This window comes from Ambystoma mexicanum, chromosome 6q, assembly GCF_040938575.1.
Source record: "Ambystoma mexicanum isolate Mex_15411 chromosome 6q, UKY_AmexF1_1, whole genome shotgun sequence".
Taxonomy (NCBI): domain Eukaryota; kingdom Metazoa; phylum Chordata; class Amphibia; order Caudata; family Ambystomatidae; genus Ambystoma; species Ambystoma mexicanum.
The window spans coordinates 975,570,027-975,589,783 of NC_090937.1; the positions used below are offsets into that span (position 1 = coordinate 975,570,027).

Consider the following 19,757-nt stretch of genomic DNA (forward strand, 5'->3'; position numbering starts at 1 on the left):
CCTGTCATACTGTTCTTATTCATCTCCTCCTTTCCTCTCCTTCCTGCTGCCCAGCATAACGTCACTGTCTCAAGCCTCTTCCTTCTTCTTTACCCTCCCCGTGTCCCACAGTGTCCTCAGGAACCTCCCTATCTTTGTTGCAATTTCCAGTATTCTCATTTCCTTTAGGTCTTGATCCCAAATGATTAATCACCTCCACCCCGTTCTGCTCTTTGGTTTCCTGCCTTCATTGTCTCAAAGACTTTCTTGCCCTTAGTTGTCTCCATTTATCTCCCTGTTCCAACAACTGTTCATGACTATGATCTCGCTTGTTACAAGCCTTCCTGTAGCAGATGGCCTCAGGAATACACCAACTCCCAGAGGTAGTTCTAGGGTTGTTATTTTGAAATCAGAAAAGAGCCTTCTGCCCGTCCCTCTCTCTCTAACCTAGGAATGGGCCGATCCATCCTAACTCAGGCATCCCTAGACCCCAGGCTGGTACTAGAGATTGGTAACTCCTGCTATTTAAAAGGTTGTCATGGCTTCTCATGGTGGCCTAATGGCAAACGCCTTATTTATCTAGACTTCTTCTGAGAAGAATCCAAGTGACGCCTATTGGGGAACTTGGTTGGATTATGCCTTTCAATCACACTGGGCAATCACCTAATCTTCCACACCCAATTTTTCCTTTCGGTGATGATATATTCTCTCAGTTCATTCCTTGCTACTTTTCCCTTCTTCCCTTTCGTATCTCCCGCTCTAGCTGTCTCTCCTATGAGATTGCTGTCCTTCCCACTACTTGCCCTCCTTCCCACTACTACTACCCCCTTCTCCACACCACTTCTTCTCCCTCCTCCACTCCACTACTACACATCAAAACTGCTGCTGCTCCTCCCCACCTTCAACTTAGTCACCCTCCTTTCACTCCCTCAGTTGTCCTTGCTCACTCAATCCCTACTCTCCTAAAACCAATCTCACACGCACACCTTGCATCGTCCAATAGCTCACCTTTCCTGTAAACCACCTCCATGCTCTTCTGTACTGCCTTTCCTTCTTTCTAAGGTGGTCCACATCCTCTTACCTGACCTGACCTGAATATATGATATGGCATTTATAACGCGCCTATACACAAGGCGTGACGAGACAAGGGAGGGGTCATCAGAGAGAAGACCGAGACAACGATCCTACTAGGCCAGGTATCATTGAGATTGCGCAAGTGCAGGTGAGGGGGAAGGGGAAAAGTGCGGGTGGAAAGGGGAAGGGGAAGGGGCAGTGCAGTGCATAGGATAAACAGTAAATAAATAGACACTAAATAAAAAGTGCGGCCAGCTGGTGGCAAGTGCAAGGGTAAGTGCAGACATCCGGTGCCAAGTGCTGGTAGGGGGCTGTAGGGATACAGAAACAGTCCCTGAGTGCAGAAGTTGCCATGGGGGCAGTGCAGGTGTACAACTCGCGGGGAGGGGACCTGGGCCCGAGATCAGAGGGTAGCAAGGTAACCATTGCAGTTACAGGTTCAGCCAGGAGATTAACAGGGGATGGCAGGGGAGAGGAGGAGAGAAAGCAGCAGCAAAGAGGAATGTCTTGAGGTGCTTCCTGTTAACTGTGCTCTTTTCTCCTCCACCCTCCTTCCTCTATTGGTTCTACCCTGCTGGTTCCCTGGGCCAATCAGTCCCGGTCTTCTTCCTCCCTGGAAGTGTTATAATCAGTAAAATACATATAGGGGAGTCAATGGCCCACCAGAGTTTGTCAGTGGCCACCCGCTATGGTAAATGGTCATGTGAGGGTTCCCAATGTCCGTGGGATTGCAGTCTTTATTGGGGAGCCGCTCCACATCTGTGTTAAGCATTGTTCCGGTATGGAGCTGAGTGCAGTGTTCCGTATATGCATTGACACTTGTGTTTGCTGGCTGTTTGGCGTCACGTAGTAGTTTCTCTCATGTTGTCGGTTGGGGTGCACTGGTGCACGGCATCTCTCTGGAGGCTCCTGTGAGCTGCTCTTTTGTTAGCCCACCACAAGGCATATTGGTAGTCATGGTTCTCTAAAGTAAATGCAGGGAAACTGGCTTGCAACTTTCATCACAGGCATGGGGTGATCATCAGTAGTAGTATTTGACAAGAATACTGGCACAGAAAGAAGGGAAAGGGACTGAGCCCCACACAGGTGCAGCCTCTCCCCTCTGAGGTAGGACTGGCTTTGGCTTCCACCCTGGTAGGCCTCTCATCCAAGGCGGGGCTGTTCCCAACCGCTCCTGAAAGTTTCTGCTTACTGACCAAGTCACACTACCTCACAGTGTTTCCCTCTTCCCAGCATTCCTTAAACCTCACTCTATCCTCCTTTGTTACCTTTCCCACAATTCCTCTATCTGGTATAAATGTACTGTTTTCACTGTCTCTCCATCATACTTCCCAGCTGATATCCTTCACTTCCTTCTTTAAGTCCATGCCTTCATCTATCTCGTCACTAACAGTCTTTATCCCTTTTTAGCTCTATCAAAATGTGTGGTTATTTTCCATATTCCCTTTAACTTCCCATAGGACCGCTTCTTTCCTTCATCATGCTAGTACCCTTCTCACTTTCTGTCCAAACTCTCCCTCTCACTTTAATACTTTGATTTCACTGTGTCTTCCTTCCCAGAGGTTACCACTTGCTGCACTCGCCAAGCTGGTACTCTTACCACTGTTCACACAAAATCTCTTGAGCCCTCTGTAAGTGCTTGAAGGCTTCCTTCTGTTCCACTCTCTCTCTTACTTCCAAGCTGGTGGTACCCCTTGTCTCTCTCTCCAAGCTGTTATCATTCCTACGCAGTAACTCTACATCTAACTATCCCACTCTGTCTATATTCTTCTGTGCTTCTCCCAATATACCCCTCACTAGAGCTTCCTCCCTGCTGCATTTCGCCATTGCACTTTTCTTCTTTGGGAATCTCCTTGGTCCAAGTCTCCTAGGGTCTTCTGTTCCTCTCTGGCCAAGGCATCCCAGGTCTGTCCTTCTGTTGTCAGGCCTCCTCACTTGGAATCTCCCAGGTCCTGCTTTCCTCCAAGGCCTTCACCGGACAGCATTCTTCCGACCTAGCCTTCCTGTTTGGGGTCTAACCTTCCTGCTGGCAGTTATCCCTGGCAGTGTCAACTTCCAACTGGGCTGGCTGCCTATTAAAAGGTGTCTGCTCAAGGGTGTGCTGTACCGTAATAACCTGCCTCTGGGTTTTGTGGGTTGTGCTTGCCTCCCATTGGCTCATGCGACTTGGGTCAGGTGGACCTGATGTTAGCTCAATGTAATAGAAGGGCCAGCCACCATTTTGATTTCTAAACAAGCCTGGACTATGGGTGTGCTCTGATCCCTTTGCCCTGGAATGACTCCCGACATTACCTGCTCTTCTCTGTGCCCCAGTGTATGGTTTTCATTTTAGATAAACTCTGTGGTAAGCTTGAGGAAGGGATTGTTACATTATATCTGCAAGGTGTTCAGATTGCAGAAATTGCAACATTTTATCCCCCACAGTGTCTGCCAGAGCGGGAGAAAAATGCTTTGGTACTGGAAAAAGTAACACAAAGATTCTGATTTGTTACTTTTCCTGTGCGTTTACTTCATGCTAATTTATGGAATCTCTTTGACACCCAGATGGGTCTGCGTATATGGAGCTTTCAGCTCTCTCAGTCCTCCAATTCTAAGTTTTAGAAGGTGTTTCCTGCAACGTTGCATCTCCCCATTGGGGGCTTCTAGTGGCCCTCTGTGAAAGGCACCCGCTCTCCGAAGGGCTGACCTGTTATGTCACACAGGTAAGTATACACTTATTTATTTAACTACACATGCATTAAGTTAGACTACTAAAAGTAAGGCACAAGTATACACTTGCAGTTTGCTGTTTCATTGGGACTTGCACCACACTTAAGAAATACAGTTACTAAGACCTAAAGTGCAGTGTGGGGGTTTAAAGCAAGTCATCACAAGCCTTGTTAAGCTATAAGGCAGAACCAATCATAGTAGTAAGTAAACTTACTGAGCTCAACCATAGCCTAAGAATTAGTGTTCAATAGAGTTCAAGGTACGTAAATCAGTTTTGGCTACTTTAAAGGACTTTGACGAGTTACTCAGTTGTCCCAAGGATGCAATGGGCTCACAATATAGTAGTTAGTGCTTTAATCAGTGACTTAATTCATAATATTTTCAGAGCAGTTTTTCTGGAAAGGAAGAGGGTACCTAACAATCCTGGTCATCTTGGGTGACCTGAGACCAGATTCCTTCACCAAGGTTTCATCTCCAAAGAAAAGGCAACAGTATTTGCAGGGAGGGACATTACACCAATTATTGGTGAATGAGCACCACAGAGACTTCAAAACACACATACAAATCAGCCCCTTGAACCCCGATCAGAACAGAAAATGATCCTGCAAGCCCAGGCTGTTGGGAACAACTGCTCTCACCTTATGTTCTGGTGTTGGAGGCCTGGGGGTCACAGGTGCAGAGTGTTTTAACAACTTTGACAGCTGATTACTGGACTGGACTCAGGATGAAAATGATGAAAGAACGTCTGCTTCTACTCCAAAGAAGGTAGAGGACCTTTAGGTGAGATGGTGACCTTGTAAAGGATCTCCAGGCATGAGGACATGGGACAATTTGTATCAGGCTCCGGCACGGCTCTATAGGCAGAGAGCAGCATCAATGTTCAGGGGTCGCAATGAGAGTACTGCTGGATTCACAGCACTAAGCTGTGCAAGATCCAGGCAATCAAACAATTCCTTTCTTCGGTTTGGTTGATGCTAACTACAGTGGCCAACTCTTTGGAGCTCCAGGATGACTACTGAAAGGAAGCGCCCCCAATTTCAGCACGATCCTCCCCGCAATGAGAGACAATAAGGGACTCTCCCGTAGTGGGAATAAGACCAAGACAGAGTGCGGGTGAGCGTAAGTGGGAGTTTATCCAAAGAATAGGGCATGCAAAGAACTCTGCAACCTCCGAGAGCGCTCTGTCTGACAATAGCAAAGACAGGCGTATTTCTAATACAAAAAACGTCATCAGAACCTACACACTATAGGGGGCACAAGTTAATTGGGATTGGGTGGCGTCGACTAACTATAGGTGTTGCTGCAGCGTGGTTGGTCTTGGCGTGAGGACGTCACTGGTCAGCCTCGTGGGTTGGGTTGGGCCTGGCAGGCCAGCTTGAGGTCATCCGAGCGGTGTTGGTATGCTGGGGCAGCCTGTGACAAAGATGAATACCTTTCCTGACTCGTTTGCCCTAGGCCATGCACACTGCAGTTATTCAAGAAACGACATCTAAGTTCATCAATAAATCGCTCAGCAGTTTGTCTTATAAAATAAACGCAACACATGAGGAATGCACCTCGTGAGAGGTCCGGTGGTTGTCGGTTGGGGTGAGATTTACCTGTGTCCTATTGACCGGTATTTTAGGTCGAGGGGCTGGGCTCTGGGGCCTGAGCCGAATGATACATGTCTGTCTGCCGCGTTAGAAGTTATTATATAAATGGGTCTCTGTGTCTTGTCACGGGGTCATGATTCTTGGGGTGGTCTAGGGGGAGGGTTGTGGAATTTACGAGAGGGTGCTGGTAGATCAGTGGATTCAAACGTGGGTTTATTACCGTGCTGTAAATAACACAGGTGGCGGGCTGTGGCCTTGGGTGCGGTACCGGGGCCTCTGACTCTCTGAAGCGGCTCCAGCTTGGTTGGGGGAGGTGAGGGAGCGCGGCACAGGCCTTAGCTTCTTTATCTGGCAGGCTTGGTAGGGTGGGAGGGAGAATGGCCTTGCATATATTCACAAAGGTTTTTTCCTCGTGCGTTGCTAACTTTTGAATGCAGAACTTTTATAATGTTCCGCCTTATTTTGATGTTATTTAAACACACATATATATTTCAATTTCGTTACACATTTCTTTAATACAGTCGGTCCGAGTACCTTTTCGTTACCTAACATTATATTTGCTACATGGTGTGATTATTTTATGTACATTAGACGTTACACGAGGTAGTTCTAGGTTATGGCCTACAGAAATTGATGCTCGCTGCTTTAGGTGATTAAGAAAACATATGAGTTCAGGTTTCTACATAAAATTGTAAGAACACTTATACAGATAAAGGCTATACATTGGGTCGACATCTTTCTCTGTGGTTATAGCAGCACTAGTCCAGACCTGGGGTGGTATCATGTAACGTTACATCTTTATGGTTTATTCACAGTTTACAGGATCTGTTTAAACAGAGGTAGTTCGTTAATACCAATACTTGAATTATTTTCTACTTTCTTCAGATAGTGATGCTTCAGCTTTTTTCCCGTCACCCCGGCCTCGCGGACCAGGTCATGCGGGGTGCAATATTACATTGTGAACGATAAAATGTTACAGTGTTAGCATCTCGGGTTAGCTCATACCCGACTTTCTCATGGGAACGCGCTCGCAGCGGATCTACCAGGGCTACTGCGGCGGCGGAGATGCATGAAAGGCCCTCCAAAGGTGGGGGCCTCGTTACAGTGTGCTGAACTCACGCCATGTTTGCTAAACAAGATGGCTTCTAGGCCTAACTGAATTTTGGTATATGCAGGGAACGGATATGTGTGGGCAATGTCGTCGGCGGGTGACCCCTCCTCCACCTGGGCCCGGGTGGCATGAGGGGACGGCCACCGAGTCATGGTCCTCACCTGGGGAGAAGGCTGCAGGTGAGGAGGGCCTCGGGGCCAGTCCTCCCCTACATTTCCCCCCTTTCGTTACTAAAGTAACAAATTCTTTAGCTCTTCTAATCTTCTACATTCTTGCTCCTCTATCACTGCGTCATCCCATGCAGGTGTTCCTTTTCTAGGCATCCAGGCTCTGCATACCCCCCTCAAGCTCTCACCTCTTCTAGCATACTCATCTGGGGTACATGTTAAATATAAACAGTCACCAGTTTCTTCCAAGTCTACCCAGACCTCCTCATACCATTCCAGTTCCACATCTCGGGGTTCTTTGATAGTGGTGTGCCATAGTTTATCTACTATGTACTTATCACGGCACATAGGCACTAACTGGTATCTGGGAGTGTTATCTGTTCCTGTCTGTACATGTACTTCTTGTGTCGCCTTAATTGTACCACCAGAGTTGCCCATTGTCACCATCATCATTGCACCGTTAGGGACTGCGTTAGCACAACATCGGAGGCCCACCTGGCACAGGCAGAACACCACGAGGAGGACCACCACAACTGGTATCAAGAACTTCGCCATTCCAAGCCATGAGGGAACCCAGGAGAAGATATTGTCGAACCATGAGCTATCTTTAGCCCCACCTTCCAGCTTCATCTTCTCTCCCAGGTTATGTACTGCTTCAATGACGTGGGACAGGGACCCATTTTCTGCGTCTTCAGAAGGTACGAACGTGCAGCACGCACTTCCTATTTTTCGGCAAACACCTCCATCGATTGCTGTTAGCAGGTCCAGAACATACCTGTTCTGCATGGTCATTAGTCGCAGAGCTCGTAGTTCCACCTTTATTATGTTGAACCCTTCTTCAGTGTCATTGGCCAGCTGAATCAGTTCCCACCGTGTGATCTGGAGCCATTTTGCATTTGCTCTTGCTTGGACACTTGAAACTAGTGAAGCAAAAAATGTTTCCACTGAGCTGAACAGGCGATACCTGTCTGGGATCTGTGCCAATAAATCGGATGATGCTTGTGATATGTAGTTTGATGCTCGCTTGTTCCGTGATAGCTCCTCTTCTTTCCCTCCGGAGGACAGGACATAGAGGTGCGCTTCTGCAGTGGGAGACGTCGCATCCTTGTTCATGTTTCCTTGCGTCCTTTTATTTTCGTCGACGTGACTTTCTGGAATCACCATTAGGGCCGAATGCAAAGTGGCCATTGAGCAGCTGCCACTCCATGCCTGGGGAAGGTGCAAGTAAGCCTGATTCCCGCATACCCAGTATGTGTCCATTAGTGCTGCTGTTCCTTTTTTCATGTCTGGGATGGTGAGAGTTTTGTTACAGTTTTTGTTCGTTCCCATTGCCACTTTTCCTTCTCCCTTGAAACATAGTTCGTTTTGTATTTCACTTTGTAGCTTGAAGGGTTTCTCCATCGCTGTTACCCATGTTAGTTTAGAGATGTGTTCTTTCCATATTGGTAAGCACGTTTTTTCCATCCACCGCAGCTTGTCTGGTTGGACACCTCTCAGTGCTTCCGCTTTGCACAGTACTTCTTCATCTTTCCATTTGTTTTTGGAAAACAGCGTCCCTTGTATTGCAAAGAAGGGTTCTTTAAGACAGACCACTCCAGACGCTTTTGAATAGCACGTTTTGTTGTCCTGTATCATTTTGAAAGAGACATCGTGTGCTTGGAAGGTGTTCTTTATTCTACACAGTGTGAGATGAAGGAGACATTGGGCATCTACAATGGGCAATTCTCTTGGCAACAACACTTTGGGTGTACCTGATGCATGGGGGATGAGCGAACAGACATAGCAGCTTTCATTGGTTGTCTGTTTAGCTGTTGTACTCATATCTGCATACCATTTAATTGCTTGGTGGGGGTGTCGTGGGTCTTCCATCTTGTCTAATCCTAACCCATAATACTCATCATACCCCCTCCTGCTTGTCTCTCTTCTTCGCCTACTTCTCTCCCCCCTCCTATACCTTTTAGTTTCGATAGGTGAAATAATAGGCCCCCCTCTCTCATTCCCACCCCCCTTTTCCAATTCCTCATATAGGAGCTTGTGTTCTGTCATCGTAATTACTTTTCCATTTTCCTCAATAAACAACAAATCGCTGTTTTGTATCGGGGCGGGAAGGGTAGTGGGGCTGTTATATATTTCAGGTAGGGGCATTGTGTCATTTTCCATATCTTTATATCTTGGTTGTGACGGGGCAGCAGTGGGTGGTGCAGTGTAGTAACCCCATACAAGGCGTGATCCATCCCAGACCAAAAAATCACCTTCTTTAATATTCATACTTGTAATTGAATTCGTGCCAGGGGCAAGGGTGGTGTTACTCCCCCCTCCCCCCTCGTTCATCTCGGTAGAGATGAACGCTATGACCCAATATGTCACTAGGCAAAATATTGAGATGAAGAACACAATAACACACATTGATAAACCACATTCGTATGAATATGTCAATCTATCTACTAACATTTCTCTAAATCTAACAAGTCTATTAGTTGCAGGCTGCCCATTCGATGCCATAGTAAATCCTGTTTGAAACATAAAAGTGCATTAAGTACAAGCATGTAAACATTTATAACGTTGTGACATTTTTTCGACAAAGTATGGGAGTGGGTGAGGGAGGGGGTGTGTCCACAGACAAGGTAACTTTACAATCATTACTATCCGTACATTATTTCATATATAAAGAAGAAAGTCGAGAGAAAAAAACTTCTCCAAAACCAAAAAAAAACCACAAAAAACCTTCAAAAGTTGTAAAAAATTATATATATATATACACATATTTATTTCAGTACACTTGTCGTGCGCCAGTCGCGTTCAAGGTTCATCACTTAATGCACACAAAATTCCCATCATTCATTCTGCACAACTTCATTGTCCGCAGTTGCCTGTGCCTCGTCCTGTACCTCACCTTCCACGGCGCTATAGGCTCTGCGTACGTCTGTCAAATGTACCCAGTATCGTAGGCCCTTCACCTTTACTGCTGTGGGTGTGCAAAACACTACCTCATAAGGGCCATGGAAGCGTGGCGCATTCCACCTTCGCACAAAACTTCTGACATATATAAGGTCACCAGGCATTAGTTGTAATGGTTTTTCAGGCAATGTCTCTGCTTCTGTTGTGTTCCCCTCCTCTCTTGTAGAGGGGGGGGCTAGTTGCTTTGCAATTACGCGCGCTGCCCGTGTCAGTTTTTTCAAGTACTCTGTGAACTCCTCTCCCAATATCGCTGCACTTCTGTGTGCATCAGAACGTTCACGGAGAGGCGAATGCGCTGTGTGCATTCTCCTTCCCGTGACGATCTCATGCGGGGACAAATGGTGGTCTTTACTTGGCTGATTTCGTAACTCAAACAGGGCCAAAGGCAGGCAGTACATCCAGGTCTTTTTGAGGGAAAAACACAGTTTTGACAATCTGCTTTTTAACAGACCGTTCATCTTTTCCACTACGCCATTACTTTGAGGATGATAAATCGAACATAATTTGTGCTTTATTCCCAATAGGGTAGTCACTTCCTTGAATAGTTCATTAACAAAATGCGTGCCGTTGTCTGAGCGAATAACTTCGCAAATCCCCCAGCGCGGGAACACTTCCCGCACTAGGAACTTCGCGGCGCCCTTCGCATCAGGGCGCGCACAGGGGCCTGCCTCCACCCACCTCGAAAATGGACATACAACCACAATCATGTAGCGAGCCCCGTTACATCTTTCTCCCATGTCTACATAATCAATGTGGAGCTCTCTGAATGGGCCATTTGGTTTTGGTATCGTTCCTCTCAGTGTGCGCAATGTCATACCTGAGTTGTAAATCTGACATGTCGTGCATTCTAAAGCCAGCCTTGTGATGTGTTCATGGAGGCAAGGTGCAAACCAATCTTCTTGTATGTCTGCCATTATGTGTTGCTTTGCGTTATGTGCGGGAAAGTGTAGTTGTTGAAATGCTATTTCTAACAATGTAACTGGCATTACCGCTTTTCCTGAACTTTTTTGTCGCCACAATAAATCAGTCGGCGATTTGCTGCATCCCCTTTTAGTCCACAGCAATTTTTCTTCTGCACTAGCTCCCTCTTGCAGCTCTATTATTTCCTGTGTGGGCATCATGTTGTATCCTGTGGGGACCTCTTGGCTTGCTGTGTGGTGCAACATGTACTCTCCTACTACACCTTTCTGTAAATACGAAGCTTCTTTGGCAGCGGCGTCTGCTGCCGCGTTCCCCAAAGATATAAAATCTGTATTTGTGGTGTGGGCTTGGCATTTTACGATGGCCACTGCCGTGGGGTCTTGCAGAGCCTCAATCAGTTCTTTCAATAATTCTGCATGCTGAACTGGTGTTCCATCTGCTCGTCGAAACCCTCTCCGCCCCCACCGTGCCAACCCGCCGTGTACTGTTGTTGTCATGTATGCTGAGTCGGTATATATTGTCACTGCGCACCCCTTGGCGGCATGCAAGGCTTCTATTAGCGCTATTAGTTCTGCTGCTTGGGCTGAATAGTGTGATGGGAGGCGGTGTTGCACTCGTGTCTCGTATTCATCTTCCTCTAATCGTACAACTGCCATACCCACATGTTTCTCTCCTGTCTCCATGTCTATTGATGCTGACCCGTCCACGAAATACACCTCTCCCTCGTTCAGGGCATTCTCAAAAATCACTTGATCCTGACCTTCGTCACCTGTGTACGTAGCGCAGTTGTGGTTCTGCATGTCCTCTACGGTGCACGCCTCTGTGATGAATGTGGCCGGGTTCACTGTTTTACATCTTACTATGTGGATGTTTGCGCTGGACAGTATTATTTCATAGGCTGTGGCGCGCTGTGTCGTCAATGTGCTCTTTGATCGCTCTAATATTGCAAAGAGTGAGTGTTCCACAAACAGTGTCACAGGACAGCCCATCACTATCGTGGCACTTTTCTCAATCGCGAACGCGGCTGCAGCTAGGGATTGCTCGCACGCGAAATGACCTTGCATTACTGCGTCTAGGGTGCCACTATAGTAAGCCAGTGGTTTGTGCCCTAACAATGTCTTTTGTGTCAGTACTGCTGTCATCAGTGTTCCTTTACAGTGTGAAAATAAGAAGAATTCGCGCCCATAGTCTGGATTTGCCAGTACTGGAGCGCTTGATATCAGCTCTTTTAGTGAGTTAAATGCTGTGTTCATCTCTTCTGTCCATTCTATGTGTTTGTTTTCCTGCTGTGCCTCTTTTAGTGCCTGTAACAAGGGCGTTGTGTATGCTGCATAATCCAATATCCATGCTCGGCAATAGTTGCACATACCCAGAAATTTCTGCATTTCTTTTACTGTTTTGGGCTCCCCAACTGCTCTAATCGCCTGTGCCCTGTCTGGTATGATCCGCTTGCCATCCTTTGATATCAGCTGTCCCAAGTATAGGACCTCTGTCAGACAGTATTGTAACTTCCCCTTGTCCACCTTGTACCCTTTATTGGCCAATAATGTCAGGAGTGTTATTGAGTCCTTTCTGCACTCTTCCTCAGTTTGTGCACAAATCAATAAATCATCAACGTACTGAATCACTGTGCTTTCTACAGACAAATTCCCCAGATCTTCATGTAGTACCCTGTTGAATATGCTTGGGCTCTCGCAATATCCTTGTGGTAGTCTGCAGTGTTCGAACCTCCTCCCCCCTAGTGTAAACGCTGTTAAGTACCTGCTCTCCTCTGCTAAGGGAATCGAGAAAAATGCATTTTTTAAGTCAATAACTGTGAAGTGGGATGCTGTTTTCGGAATGTTGCACAGTATTGTCGCCGGGTTCGGCACTAAAGGGAACTCCTTCTGAATCACGTCATTGAGTGGGCGTAAATCCTGTATCATCCTCCATGAACCTCCCTTCGCCTTTTTAATCGGGTAAATGCATGTGTTGCATGGGGAGTTTGAGGGCACTATTATTCCTTGTGCTAGCAGTGCATCTAGTGTCTCTCTGATCCCTTCTTCTGCTTCGCGTGACAATGGATATTGTTTTACCCGGGGTAAAATTGCTCCCGGTTTCAGTTTTATTACCACAGGCTGAACCCCATGTAATAACCCCACATCATGGGGGCCATTTGTCCATATGTTAGTGGCTACTAACCTCATGTCGTCATCAAAAAATGCATGTGGTGCTCCTACTACTGCCATTAATTCAACTTGAGTTTTTCTGGCTGTAACTACGATGTCACACGGCATTGCTAGTTCCATCACTATTTCGCCATCTGTCTCAGTGTCAGAAAATAGCTCCTCGTCCGAGAGCTCCCTCAGTGGGATATTTGCATTTGTACATAGTACTGTCCGCCACTCACATCCTTCCATGTCAACGCCAATCACACATATTCTGTTTGCTGACACGTGTACTGCGTGTAAATCCAACGATAGCACTGACCCGGGAGCAGTGTCGGGGCTTGCTATGGGGCGGAAGAGGAATTCGGCTGGAATCCTCCAATCCATCCTTTTTAGTTCTGGTACTATGAGAGCCAATGTTCTCATGCCCTCAACAAACATCTCCTCGTTTCTTGGTAACCCTCTGATCTCTTGCATCATTGTGTGGCCGTGTACTACTGCTAATATGCGGAGGGGGCATATGCCTGGCGTCGAACATACGATACCGCTCCCTGTGAATGATATTGTCATATTTAGTTTGCTTAAGAGATCTCTCCCCAGCAAATTAATGGGAGAGTGTTCATAGTACAGTAAGGGTGCTTTCACTGTTTTACCCCCCACTGTCACGTCCAATGCCTCTGTGTAAGGAACTTCAATTACAGCCCCAGAGAACCCCTGCGTCTCTAACATTCTATTAGATAACGGGAACCGGCCCTCTCTAATGCATGATTTCTCCGCTCCCGAATCCACCATGAATATGAACTGCTTGTCTCCTATCTGCGCTCCTATCAATGGTTCCTCTGATGCATTGTGGGTCGTAGATAGTACTGGACACGCAAGTGCTCTCTGTGGGCTGTCCTATGCGGGGTGTCTCATTGCCCCCCCTTGATCAAAAATGTTCCCCGAAACTACTGACACCCCGCTGTAAGGTGCGGGAGCAGGCGCTCCGTTAGCTACTGTGGCGAAAGTGTTACCTGGCGTGTATTGCATATTGTCATTATTCTGTGGGTGGTTTTGTGTTCTGTACTGATGTCCGTGTAGTTGTGCGTTACTTCTTTGTCCTACATTTTCTGGTTGTTGGTATTGTCCCATGGGGAGGCCGTAGGGGCTTCCTGGGTGGGGGTGACCGTACTGTTCTGTCTCCTGGAACCCGTTGTTTTGTCTGCTCCTGCACTCTCTTGAGTAGTGCCCCCATCTCCCACAATTCCAGCAGCTCCCCTGTGGACCTCTGGGACCCTGCCACCCATTTCCTCCCATTCCTCCATACCCTTGTCCTCCTCTTCGGCCCCTGTACCCACCTCTTCCCGCTCTTGGGGCCCACTCTTGCCACGTTGGACCTCCGTTCTGCTCCTGCTCAGTCCACTGACGTTGTCCTTGTCCTGCCCAATTTGCTGCTATTCTTCCTTGTATTGCTATTTGCCCCTCCTCTCCTTCGTCTCCCTCCCTCATGAGTGGGAGCCCTGCTACCGCTGCTGCAACCTTCACTAGCTTTGATTGTACTAACTTTGCCTCGTCTGCCAACCTTTTCTGTGCTACTTCCCTCTCTCTCTCTTTGATCCTTTTGCAATGGTGCACTATTATACTTTGGATCTCTGGCCACCCCTTTGCCTCAACGCCCGCTATTTTATCGAGTGCCTTCTGCACCTCTTTTGGGAGCCCTCTCTTAATGATAAAATAAAATAGAGATGTGGATTGGTGCCAGGGCGTGCCCGTTTCCGCTCTCCACATCTCCTGCACCCGGAGGATGTAATCCATAGCATCCTCCCCGTCATTCATTGTACATTGCATTACTGACTGTAAATCAGGGGTATCTGGGAATGTCTCCCGCAGTGCGTCCCACACCCTTGCTCGTACCGTATTAAAGGAAGCCCCATCATGGCGATCACAGTCCAACGTCACGGCCGGGAAACCAGCCTTAGCCCATACTCTGTCCGCTTGATCTCCTACTGCGGTTACTAGTAGGCTTTTCACATCGCCTACTGCCAACGGTATGCCGGCGGTATGTTTCTCAAATGCATATATCCACTTGCTCGCCCCTCCTGACAGTTGGGGCAATAATTTCATTAAATTAGCCTTATCCATCTGAGCCCATGGTATATAGTTTGGTCTCCCCCCCCCCTCTGTGTATCAATGGAAGTTGTAACTTCCCTTTTGCGGTTGCACCCTCCCTTTCTTTAGTCGCTGCTGACTCCAATGACGCCATCTTCCCCACCCTATTTCTTAGTCGTCCCATCCATTCGTCGTCTATAGTCCCTAGCGAACATGCACCGTCCACTTCCTCGCTTTCCCCTCCCACTGCCATACTCAACCTATCACTCTCATCCAACCCTCCTCTGACATCACATAACAAGTCCTCTCTGATCCCTCTCTCTCGTGATACATCACCAATGCTCCCTTCTACTGCTCCTATCTCTATTATTCGTGTCGGCTCTTCTTCAATTCTGAACAGTATTTCCCCCTTTTTCCATCCTTCCTCAATTTGTCTACTTTCGCTCGACGCTCTAGACGTGCGTCCTGATTGTGTAGGGGCGCACGCCGTGCGCTCACATATGTCTTTTATTCTTGAGAGTTCATCCCTTGCCACAGTAAGCCTCGACTCTAAGTCACTCGTTAGCTTCTCTATATCCACCCTCTGTGTGCCTCCCTGGGCGCGCTCTCTGGTGCTTTCGTATGGCGGGGGGGCTGTTGGTCTTTGTGGTGTACCAGTTGTGGGGGGAGGCACATAAGTAGGATCGCTATATCCTGCTGCGGGGGCTGGTTTAGGTAATATCGGGTACAAACTAATCACCTCCGCAGGTTGTTCTGTACTTGGCTGTTCCTTTTCCTCTCTTGGAATCATCAGTGGATTATCTGTGGTGGAAGGTAGATCAATATTTGGTGCCGGAGCTTTGGGTGGGGGTACTTCCTCAAACAATCTCCAGAGGTCTAATATCTCCTTCCTATTTTGCCATTGTTTCCCCTTATACTTGAGGCTAATGCATGCCCGTACCATATCAAGAACGCTTTTGTCAAAAGACCCTCCCTCGGGCCAAATCTGGGGCAGACCCTCCCCTTTCAATTCTGTTACCCATTGATCGTGATATTTATTTATTCGTTCAGCGTATCCCGGTAAGCTCTTACAAATATGTGACAAGGGAGTTTCGGCCCCCATCCTCTAAATCACTAACACAGCCGTGTCCACCTTCTTTACTTTTAGTTAGGTGTAGGTATGTGTATGTATACCTTTATGGCACAGACAAGAGCGGACGTCTCAAAAAATTATCACCCAACTTTATTCACTGCGCAAATCCTTTCTCACTCACCATAGCTCATCTCCTTCCCATTCCCATACACTCATGTTATTTCACTTGCAACTGATCAATTACTAGTTATGGTCAACACTCTCTGGCGCCACCTCGCGGTCAACCGGTCGTCTCCAACACTCACACGGTGCGCGCACCCTTCACAATGCTTTTCCACTCACACCTCGTCTTTTTCCCTCCCTTTCCTCCCTGGCCAGCTGTCCCTGTTTTTCTGCTAAGGTTACTATGTTCACGTCTGTACGTGCCACTACTTAATCCCCACTCCTACAAATGTGCTCCCTATTTTATAGTTCTTCTACAAGTATATTTACCTTATACCCTTTTCGCTTTCTCCCCCTGCCCCGTGGAATGGAAAAAAGAAATAGAGAGAGTAGCAATCACTAAAAAATATTCCCGGTGTCTCCTTTTGCCAGACACCAATAACTTATTTCTTACTTCTTCATATATTCCCAGTACTAGTTTAGATAGCACTATGCGGCGCCGCCTTCCACCCCCTTTCGGAGCTAGGTTTCCGTCACTTCTACCACTTCACTTATTTCTTACTCCTAATGGCCATATGCAAAGAAAAGATAAAGAAAGTTTCAAGACCCGTCTTTAGTAGACCCCCGTTATTCTTCTCCTCTACCTGTCCCCGTTCTTCTGTTCACAATTTCCCCTCCCTTCCCCTTTACGATCGCTCGCACTCAGTACTCACGTGCCCGTCTTGAACCGATAGTCTCCGAAACTGGGTCCGTCCAGGCAGTGTCACCGGTAACTCAACGGTCAGCACCTGGCTCCGGCGAGCGGCACTCAAAGGGGATTTTTTTCCAATCGGGATCCCGTACCCTTTCTCATTGAGTGCGCACTTCTTATTGTGCCGGTCGCCGTTGGTGGGCAGCCTCCCGGAGCCGGCTCACCGTGCGTATCCCTTCTCGACCGGAGATTCTCGTGCCACAAGGGGGTCGTTAAAAAGGAGTTAGGAAAAATAATTTGGAGAAATCACGCTATCGGGGTCACCACTGAAAGGAAGCGCCCCCAATTTCAGCACGATCCTCCCCGCAATGAGAGACAATAAGGGACTCTCCCGTAGTGGGAATAAGACCAAGACAGAGTGCGGGTGAGCGTAAGTGGGAGTTTATCCAAAGAATAGGGCATGCAAAGAACTCTGCAACCTCCGAGAGCGCTCTGTCTGACAATAGCAAAGACAGGCGTATTTCTAATACAAAAAACGTCATCAGAACCTACACACTATAGGGGGCACAAGTTAATTGGGATTGGGTGGCGTCGACTAACTATAGGTGTTGCTGCAGCGTGGTTGGTCTTGGCGTGAGGACGTCACTGGTCAGCCTCGTGGGTTGGGTTGGGCCTGGCAGGCCAGCTTGAGGTCATCCGAGCGGTGTTGGTATGCTGGGGCAGCCTGTGACAAAGATGAATACCTTTACTGACTCGTTTGCCCTAGGCCATGCACACTGCAGTTATTCAAGAAACGACATCTAAGTTCATCAATAAATCGCTCAGCAGTTTGTCTTATAAAATAAACGCAACACATGAGGAATGCACCTCGTGAGAGGTCCGGTGGTTGTCGGTTGGGGTGAGATTTACCTGTGTCCTATTGACCGGTATTTTAGGTCGAGGGGCTGGGCTCTGGGGCCTGAGCCGAATGATACATGTCTGTCTGCCGCGTTAGAAGTTATTATATAAATGGGTCTCTGTGTCTTGTCACGGGGTCATGATTCTTGGGGTGGTCTAGGGGGAGGGTTGTGGAATTTACGAGAGGGTGCTGGTAGATCAGTGGATTCAAACGTGGGTTTATTACCGTGCTGTAAATAACACAGGTGGCGGGCTGTGGCCTTGGGTGCGGTACCGGGGCCTCTGACTCTCTGAAGCGGCTCCAGCTTGGTTGGGGGAGGTGAGGGAGCGCGGCACAGGCCTTAGCTTCTTTATCTGGCAGGCTTGGTAGGGTGGGAGGGAGAATGGCCTTGCATATATTCACAAAGGTTTTTTCCTCGTGCGTTGCTAACTTTTGAATGCAGAACTTTTATAATGTTCCGCCTTATTTTGATGTTATTTAAACACACATATATATTTCAATTTCGTTACACATTTCTTTAATACAGTCGGTCCGAGTACCTTTTCGTTACCTAACATTATATTTACTACATGGTGTGATTATTTTATGTACATTAGACGTTACACGAGGTAGTTCTAGGTTATGGCCTACAGAAATTGATGCTCGCTGCTTTAGGTGATTAAGAAAACATATATGAGTTCAGGTTTCTACATAAAATTGTAAGAACACTTATACAGATAAAGGCTATACATTGGGTCGACATCTTTCTCTGTGGTTATAGCAGCACTAGTCCAGACCTGGGGTGGTATCATGTAACGTTACATCTTTATGGTTTATTCACAGTTTACAGGATCTGTTTAAACAGAGGTAGTTCGTTAATACCAATACTTGAATTATTTTCTACTTTCTTCAGATAGTGATGCTTCAGCTTTTTTCCCGTCACCCCGGCCTCGCGGACCAGGTCATGCGGGGTGCAATATTACATTGTGAACGATAAAATGTTACAGTGTTAGCATCTCGGGTTAGCTCATACCCGACTTTCTCATGGGAACGCGCTCGCAGCGGATCTACCAGGGCTACTGCGGCGGCGGAGATGCATGAAAGGCCCTCCAAAGGTGGGGGCCTCGTTACAGTGTGCTGAACTCACGCCATGTTTGCTAAACAAGATGGCTTCTAGGCCTAACTGAATTTTGGTATATGCAGGGAACGGATATGTGTGGGCAATGTCGTTGGCGGGTGACCCCTCCTCCACCTGGGCCCGGGTGGCATGAGGGGACGGCCACCGAGTCATGGTCCTCACCTGGGGAGAAGGCTGCAGGTGAGGAGGGCCTCGCGGCCAGTCCTCCCCTACACTACCTTGGTGATGCAGGACTCTGAACTGGTTAAGCCCATGAGTTGAAGGGAAGGAGGCACAATGGAAGCGCTGGGCTGTCGATGAAGGTTCAATGAAAGTTGAAAACGTTGCCTTACGCTAGATGACTTGGGCAATGCTCATCCCAACAGCAGTCCTCCAGTGTTCCTCTACAGCCTCTCATGCTTCAGATCCTTGGCTTAAGTGGTCATCTAAGGAATGGCTCCAGATCCTCTCCTGATGTACAAAATCCTAACCTGGGTCAACCCTATGCCCCTCAATTAGGGGACCTGCAACATTCAAACTCTGTGTGGCTATCCTGTCACTGGCAGCCCACTCGGGTGCAGCCAATGCCTCATTTAAGGGTTACGATGTACATTGAGGACGTATGTAGCCTCTAAACCATTTCAAACCAGTGCCATGCTCGCAAAGGTTAAAGTACTTCCAGGAGTCTGCCTGAGCCCGCAAATAAGGGATGCCCTTATACATGTCCTTATCCTGTCCCTGCTGGGAGGAATATGGCTAAAAGGACAATGAAGCACAATTATGGGACTTAAACAACATGGTTAGCCAGTTTGAGCATTGCAGTGAACAAGTGTCTGCTATGCCATAGAAAATGCAGAATGCACATGATAATTGCACCCAAAAAGTGTCAAATAAAGGTACCCACTCCAACAGCCCAAATATGGCAACATGACCATACAAATATGGGGAAAATGCCCATACTCTCCATAAGGAAAGTAGTAGTGCTTCACAATTGGCTTAAATGAAGGGAGAGCGCCCTCACAAATCCCCCCCACTCCCCTGCCGCCACACACTCCTTCCCCGGTCCCCCCACTTTGCATTAGTTGTCTTAAG

At 47.6% G+C, this 19,757-nt stretch overlaps 1 protein-coding gene across 2 annotated transcripts in view; it reads left to right on the top strand.

Moving 5' to 3' along the window:
* The window catches only part of TRAPPC11 (trafficking protein particle complex subunit 11), a 1,974,021-nt gene that overhangs the window by 514,828 nt on the left and 1,439,436 nt on the right, over positions 1 to 19,757 (top strand). The window lies entirely within an intron of this gene.